The sequence below is a fragment of the Lathyrus oleraceus genome, chromosome 1 (genome assembly GCF_024323335.1).
Source record: "Lathyrus oleraceus cultivar Zhongwan6 chromosome 1, CAAS_Psat_ZW6_1.0, whole genome shotgun sequence".
Taxonomy (NCBI): domain Eukaryota; kingdom Viridiplantae; phylum Streptophyta; class Magnoliopsida; order Fabales; family Fabaceae; genus Lathyrus; species Lathyrus oleraceus.
This window is the reverse complement of record NC_066579.1, coordinates 256,268,956-256,275,049: the sequence shown is the minus strand read 5'-3', so window position 1 is coordinate 256,275,049 and position 6,094 is coordinate 256,268,956.

Here is a 6,094-nt window from a genome sequence, read left to right as displayed (position 1 = left end):
GCTCTGGGCAGCCAAGAACGATTCCATCAAAGCACTCAGTCTGGAGACTTCCTCCTTGAGCTCACGGTTCTCTTGCTCTAGATAATCCATCAATTTGGAAGAGTTGGCTCTGGTGTAGTACCGGCGAGTCAGCTTGTCTTCAAAATAAATGAAGAGCACAGAGTTAGACCACAAGACAAGAGGCTAAGAACAACACCTGCATATGCAAATGATGCATGCAATGCTTGTGCATATGATTTGTTTTTATTTCAAAGGAACTCTAGGGTTTTATTTGCAAATTTTTTGGAAATATTAAACATTTTATCGCATATGGAAATATCTCATCAAATATATCAGAGAAAAGAAGTACATCATTGTCAATCATTACAAGAGAAAAGGAAAATAATCATCCTATGGATCCCTAGAAGCTCGGGACACAGGAAGATAAGCTGCACGAAGCCTCTTCACCTCTCTCTCGTAAGCTGCTTCCATATCCGCCTTATCTTTGGCGAGTCGGTCATACCTCCTTTTCCAAAACTTGAAAGACTGAGGAAGTAGAGAAGTCCATGCATCATCAGGATCATCAATGACCTGATGCTCGAGGAACTCGATCATAGCATCTTTCTCCTTTATCTGTTGAAGCAACTCTTCCCTTTCACTGATCCAGGCACGTGAAAGGTCTTCGTCTCTCAACTCCTCTACTCCTTGGTTAGGGAGGGTTGAAGGCCCAGCCACAAACAAAGGTGTAGGTCTCGGATAATCGTAAGGCATGAGATACTCAGATGTTCTCTTCCTTACCCAAGCAGTATAAGGCTCCAAAGCAATGCAATTCTTAGGACCCAACTCATTCTTGCCTTTCTTATGGACCTTGCGCCAGGCGCGAAGCATTCTGCTCTTCAAGCCTTGGGGATCTTTACCCTCCTGAAAGAACACACCTTCTAACAGAATGTTATTAGGTTTATCCTTTAGGGGGAACCCAAGCTGACGACGTGCTAAAACAGGGTTGTAGCTAATCCCACCACATGTACCAAGAAGAGGCACATTGGAGAATTCACCACAAGAGTCAATAATCTGCACTCCATCATATACACAGTTATACCAAGAGATATCATCATTAGTGAGAGACATGAGTCTCGTGGACCACCGTAGACATCCCTTGTTCTCCTTGAAGGCAAGCGTCTGAGGTAAGTGAGAAATAAACCACTTATACAACAGAGGCAAACAACACACAATGGCACCACCACCCTTTGCATTCCTCAGATGCAAAGAGAAATAGGTATCACCCAACAGAGTCGGAACGGGATTAAGAGCAGAGAAGATCCTAATGGCGTTCACATCCACAAATTTGTCGATGTTGGGGAACAATACCAATCCATAGATGAGAAGTACAAATATGGCTTCAAAGGCATCCTCACTCATGGCCTTCCCATAAATAGTAGCTTGAGCGATGAGGAACTCAGAAGGGAGACCTTCAATTCCACCTTTGGTAGTCATATGAGCACGAATCAGAGCTTCATCTATATGCAACAAGTCAGCTATCTCTTGAGAAGTAGGAATACTCTCCAAGCCAATGAACGACACCTGATCCAGAATCTGTATACCCACCAGATAAGCATACTCCTCAAGGGTAGGCAATAGCTGAAAGTCCGGAAAAGAGAAGCAACGGAACAGAGGATTATAAAATTGCGCCAACATACTCATCAACCCTTCATCCACCTGAGTAGTCAGAAGAGGAAGAAATTTCCCAAAGCGAGCTTTGAAACCCAAGGGATCTAATACATAGGATGTCAGATTCCTTAACTCTTTCAGATAGGGTTGTCTGAAGCTGTACTTCTTTGTATTCCTTCTTTGTCTTTCCATTTGTCTGAAAATTTTGCAAATAAACCCCTTAAGTTCCTTGAAAATTTTCTTTTTATCTGATGATATGGATGCAGATGAATGCATGAATGCATGAATGCAACAATCACACTCAAGGATCAAGCAAAGCACACCAGACAAAGGTCATGGGATGGCTCATATTATCCTTAATATCAATCATCCATTTTGGTGGATTATGGTTTACACCTTATCAACACCCAAGTTCCATTGATATTAAGGATGTATGAACGGATCAACCATGAATCAAGGGCTTATTGCAAGTCACGAGCATGGAGTCTCGGTTAAGAACCACCCAAAGGGAGTGTACTAGGGTTTAAACCTGCTAGACATGTTCTACCAGAGGTTCCCATAGTCATCATCCCATCTTTCGGATATTATCGGAGAAACGACTACTCGTATTCCAAAAATATTCTCAAGAGAGACTCTTATGAGTGTAGTATCGCGTAACAATCGTATCAAATCTTACATTTGAACGACTTCCGCACTACATCCTAAAAATAGGCAAATATGGGCTTGGTAAACTAAGGTCCTTGGCTTCTAAGGCATATATTGGAAGTAGTAATGTCTAACCATAACTTACTTGTGTGACATTATTATCCCAACATGACCTCCACCAAGTGAATGGACTCGCTAGTCAACTTGCTAAGGAATAACTCCACACAAGTCGACGAGACTATGCCATTCTCCTATCCTAAGGTGCACTCGATTTCGAGTATAGAATTCATCTCACAAAGATCACCAAGCACACAAGCAATCGATATATCAAGCAATTCAATCATTACAAACAATACAGTAATCCCAAATTGCACAAAAATATATCATAACAATATAATACAACAAGTGTGAAAAGTTGGCAAAACCCACCAGGGAAATTCTATGGTCCCCAGCAGAGTCGTCACTTTTCTGTAGCGGGGTATTCGTTACCATTGCAGATATTAACTAAATCCAAGGTAAATCACACAAAGTCGAGTCGCCACCGCACTTCTATTTATCCAAAGGAATGGTTAGAAAGCGAACAAAAACCTAAAGAGTTTTACAAACAAAACTAGTAAAAGACAGAGATATGGGTAAGGGGGTTAGTTATGTCATGGGAAGGTGTTAGGCACCCACAACATCCTAGGTACTCCTAGGGAGCCCTTTTCATGCTTGTTGCAAAAGGTTATTGTTTATGAAATTATTTTGTGCAAACATGATTAAAGAGATGAGAAAAGAATATACAAGTTTATTTACATTTTGTGTTTGGATGGATGAACCATTGCCTACGTACCCTCTCATGAAAGATAAGGATCAAAACCCCGTAGTTCGGGTAAAAGATTTCAAAACAGTGAGTGGATTGATTGGTCCAAAAGCCTTAAGGTCTTTTGTTATCAAAGGGAGAAAACTCGACCTGAAAATCCACAAGTCCACCATGTGAGGATAGCTTCGACATGCTAGTTAGGGGTTAGCCCTATAATAAGCATGGAAGACTTATTGTCCACTCACTAAGGACATAAGTGAGTATTACATCTACCACAAAGATAACTCAAACCTAATAGCTAAAGGTTATGAAAAATTTGATTAAGAAGTGGGCATGGAGCCACAAAGAAGACATTTGAGTGGGTTGCATTAACCAATTAGAAGTATGTACAAAAATGGTCAAAGTTGACTTAAATATTCAATTCAAAATGAGTATTATGAAAAGAAAGTTTGAAAATCAAAGGCATAAGGCCTAGGTTTCTAATGTTGAAAACAAGTCAAATGTTTGCACAAAAGTTTTTGGTTTGAGTTAAGGATGGAAGAGGATTAAGGTTAAGCATGCAAGAGGTGGGGGATAAAGAAATGCAATCACAAGTAGGGTTGCTCTCTTGAGATCATATGGATGATCCAAGTAAGTCCCATCCTTTGGAATAAGGCAACACAAGGTATAAACGATAAGAAAATCTCATAAGAGAACCACAGAAAGAGGAAACAGAATGTCAATCAATGGACTTACATCCAACTCCTAACAACAAAACAGGAAACAAAATGCCAATCAATGGACTTACATTTAACTCCTCAAAACAAAACTGGAAACAAAATGCCAATCGATGGACTTACTCCCGACTCCTAACAAACAAACATCAAAAGCAAACACATGCAAAGCAATAAAGCAAACAATGCATCACACACTATATACAAACAAGAGGCACTACGCCAAATAAGGGAAAAGAGGGCGCTTATTTTGGCCTATAACAGCGCTTTTAAGCGCCCTCTAAAGTGGCGCTGGCATAGGTAAAGACAGCGCTTTGTTTTCCTGGAGAAAGCGCTGTCTAAAGTGGCCCTTTAAGGGCCACATTATAGTGCGCTTTCAGAAAAAAGCGCCCTCTGGAGTGGTCCATAAAGGGACACCTTAGAGGGTGCTTTCTGGAAAAAGCGCCCTCTAAAGTTGTCAATGTAAAGTGTTTAGAGGGCGCTTTCTGGAAAAAGCGCCCTCTAAAGTTGTCAATGTAAAGTGTTTAGAGGGCGCTTTCTGGACAAAGCGCCCTCTAAAGTTGTCAATGTAAAATGTTTAGAGGGCGCTTCCTACATAAAGCGCCCTCTAAAGTGTTAAGCGCCCTCTAAAGTTGTCAATGTAAAGTGTTTAGAGGGCGCTTTCTGTATAAAGTGCCCTCTAAAGTTGTCAATGTAAAATGTTTAGAGGGCGCTTCCTACAGAAAGCGCCCTCTAAAGTGTTAGTTGTTTTAAAAAAATTTGTTTGAAAAATAGTGGATATTTAATTGGTAACCTGTTCGCATGCTGCAAAAGTGTAAAATTCATATTGATTTCATCCTTTAATCCAATGTTATACACCATTAATCCATTGATATATACAACATGAATCCATTTATATACAACATTAATCCTCCATATATACAACATAATATATGATTCTTTGATCAACAATATACAACAACATATTCATGAGTTAGTAAAAGTACAACAACAATATACAACATATATACAACAACAGCATACAACAACAACATTCCATACATATATGTACAACAATATACAACCTAGCTATATGATTCTTTGATCAACAATGAATTGACACAATTCATCCTTCATTTCATCCAAATGAGCTCTTGAGTAAGATTTGTATTCCTCAAAGTACTACAATTAAGAGAATAAAACATATTCATGATTTAGTAACAAATTAGATGAAATATCCGATAATATTAAAATAAACCCTAAGTTATTATTCCATACCATTTTTGGGATGTCTATACGATTCAACGCAATGATATCTCTCATAAATCTCAATACAAAAAATCCGCAATCGACCGAATTATTTTGCTGAGGACACTACACAGAAAAACAAACAAACAATATATATAGTTAATTTCTTACAAACACTATTATAAGCAAAAAAACGAACACTATTGAAAGCAAAAATAAGATACTTAATATATACCTGAACTCTGATCCAGGTAATGTCCTTCCTATTGCGATAATTCTTTTTCGAACTAAATTTTATTATTGCCCCAACAAAATAAAAACGTATATTGAGATCAATCTGACAGACATAATTAAATATACAAATACACACGAATATTTAGGGGAATTTCACTTACGCGTCAACCGTCTTCTTCATACTCGGATATTTACTCCAATCACCCGATAACGAATCGAGATAATACACTATTAGTCTCGAAAGATCCATAGCAACCAACACCCAGTGACCACTGTAAAATAAAACAAAAATTTAGATGAATGAAAATTTTCTACGTAAAAGATATACATAGATTAGAATGAAATTATTAGAAAGAAAATCTAACCCGTTGCCAGAATTAAACGGTAAAAAATACAAACTGGGTGTAGTCTTATCGCCGGCCGCCATGAATCTATCGACTAGATCATTCTTTACGGATGTTGGATTTTTCGTTATTAACGTTGCGTTGATACGGGAAGCAGCAATAAAATTGAAACGGTTACACAATTCAGTTCCCCGCAGCAATGTTACATACATATACCTTAAATAGAAACATAATAAACATTAGACTACTCATTGAAATGTGTAAATAAATTGTTCAACTAAGTAAATTATAGATTGATCGGAGTACCATATATATGTATGAATGACAACGATGCCCAATTCGTCGTGTTCAAAAAGTTGTTGCATGTCCTCCTTTGCAATTATTTCGAAATGAGCAGCTCCGAAAACACCTTCATCAAAATCTATAGTACGAATGGCCCCTTGCATAATATCGGACTCATTCACCATTTTCTCAAGACGCAT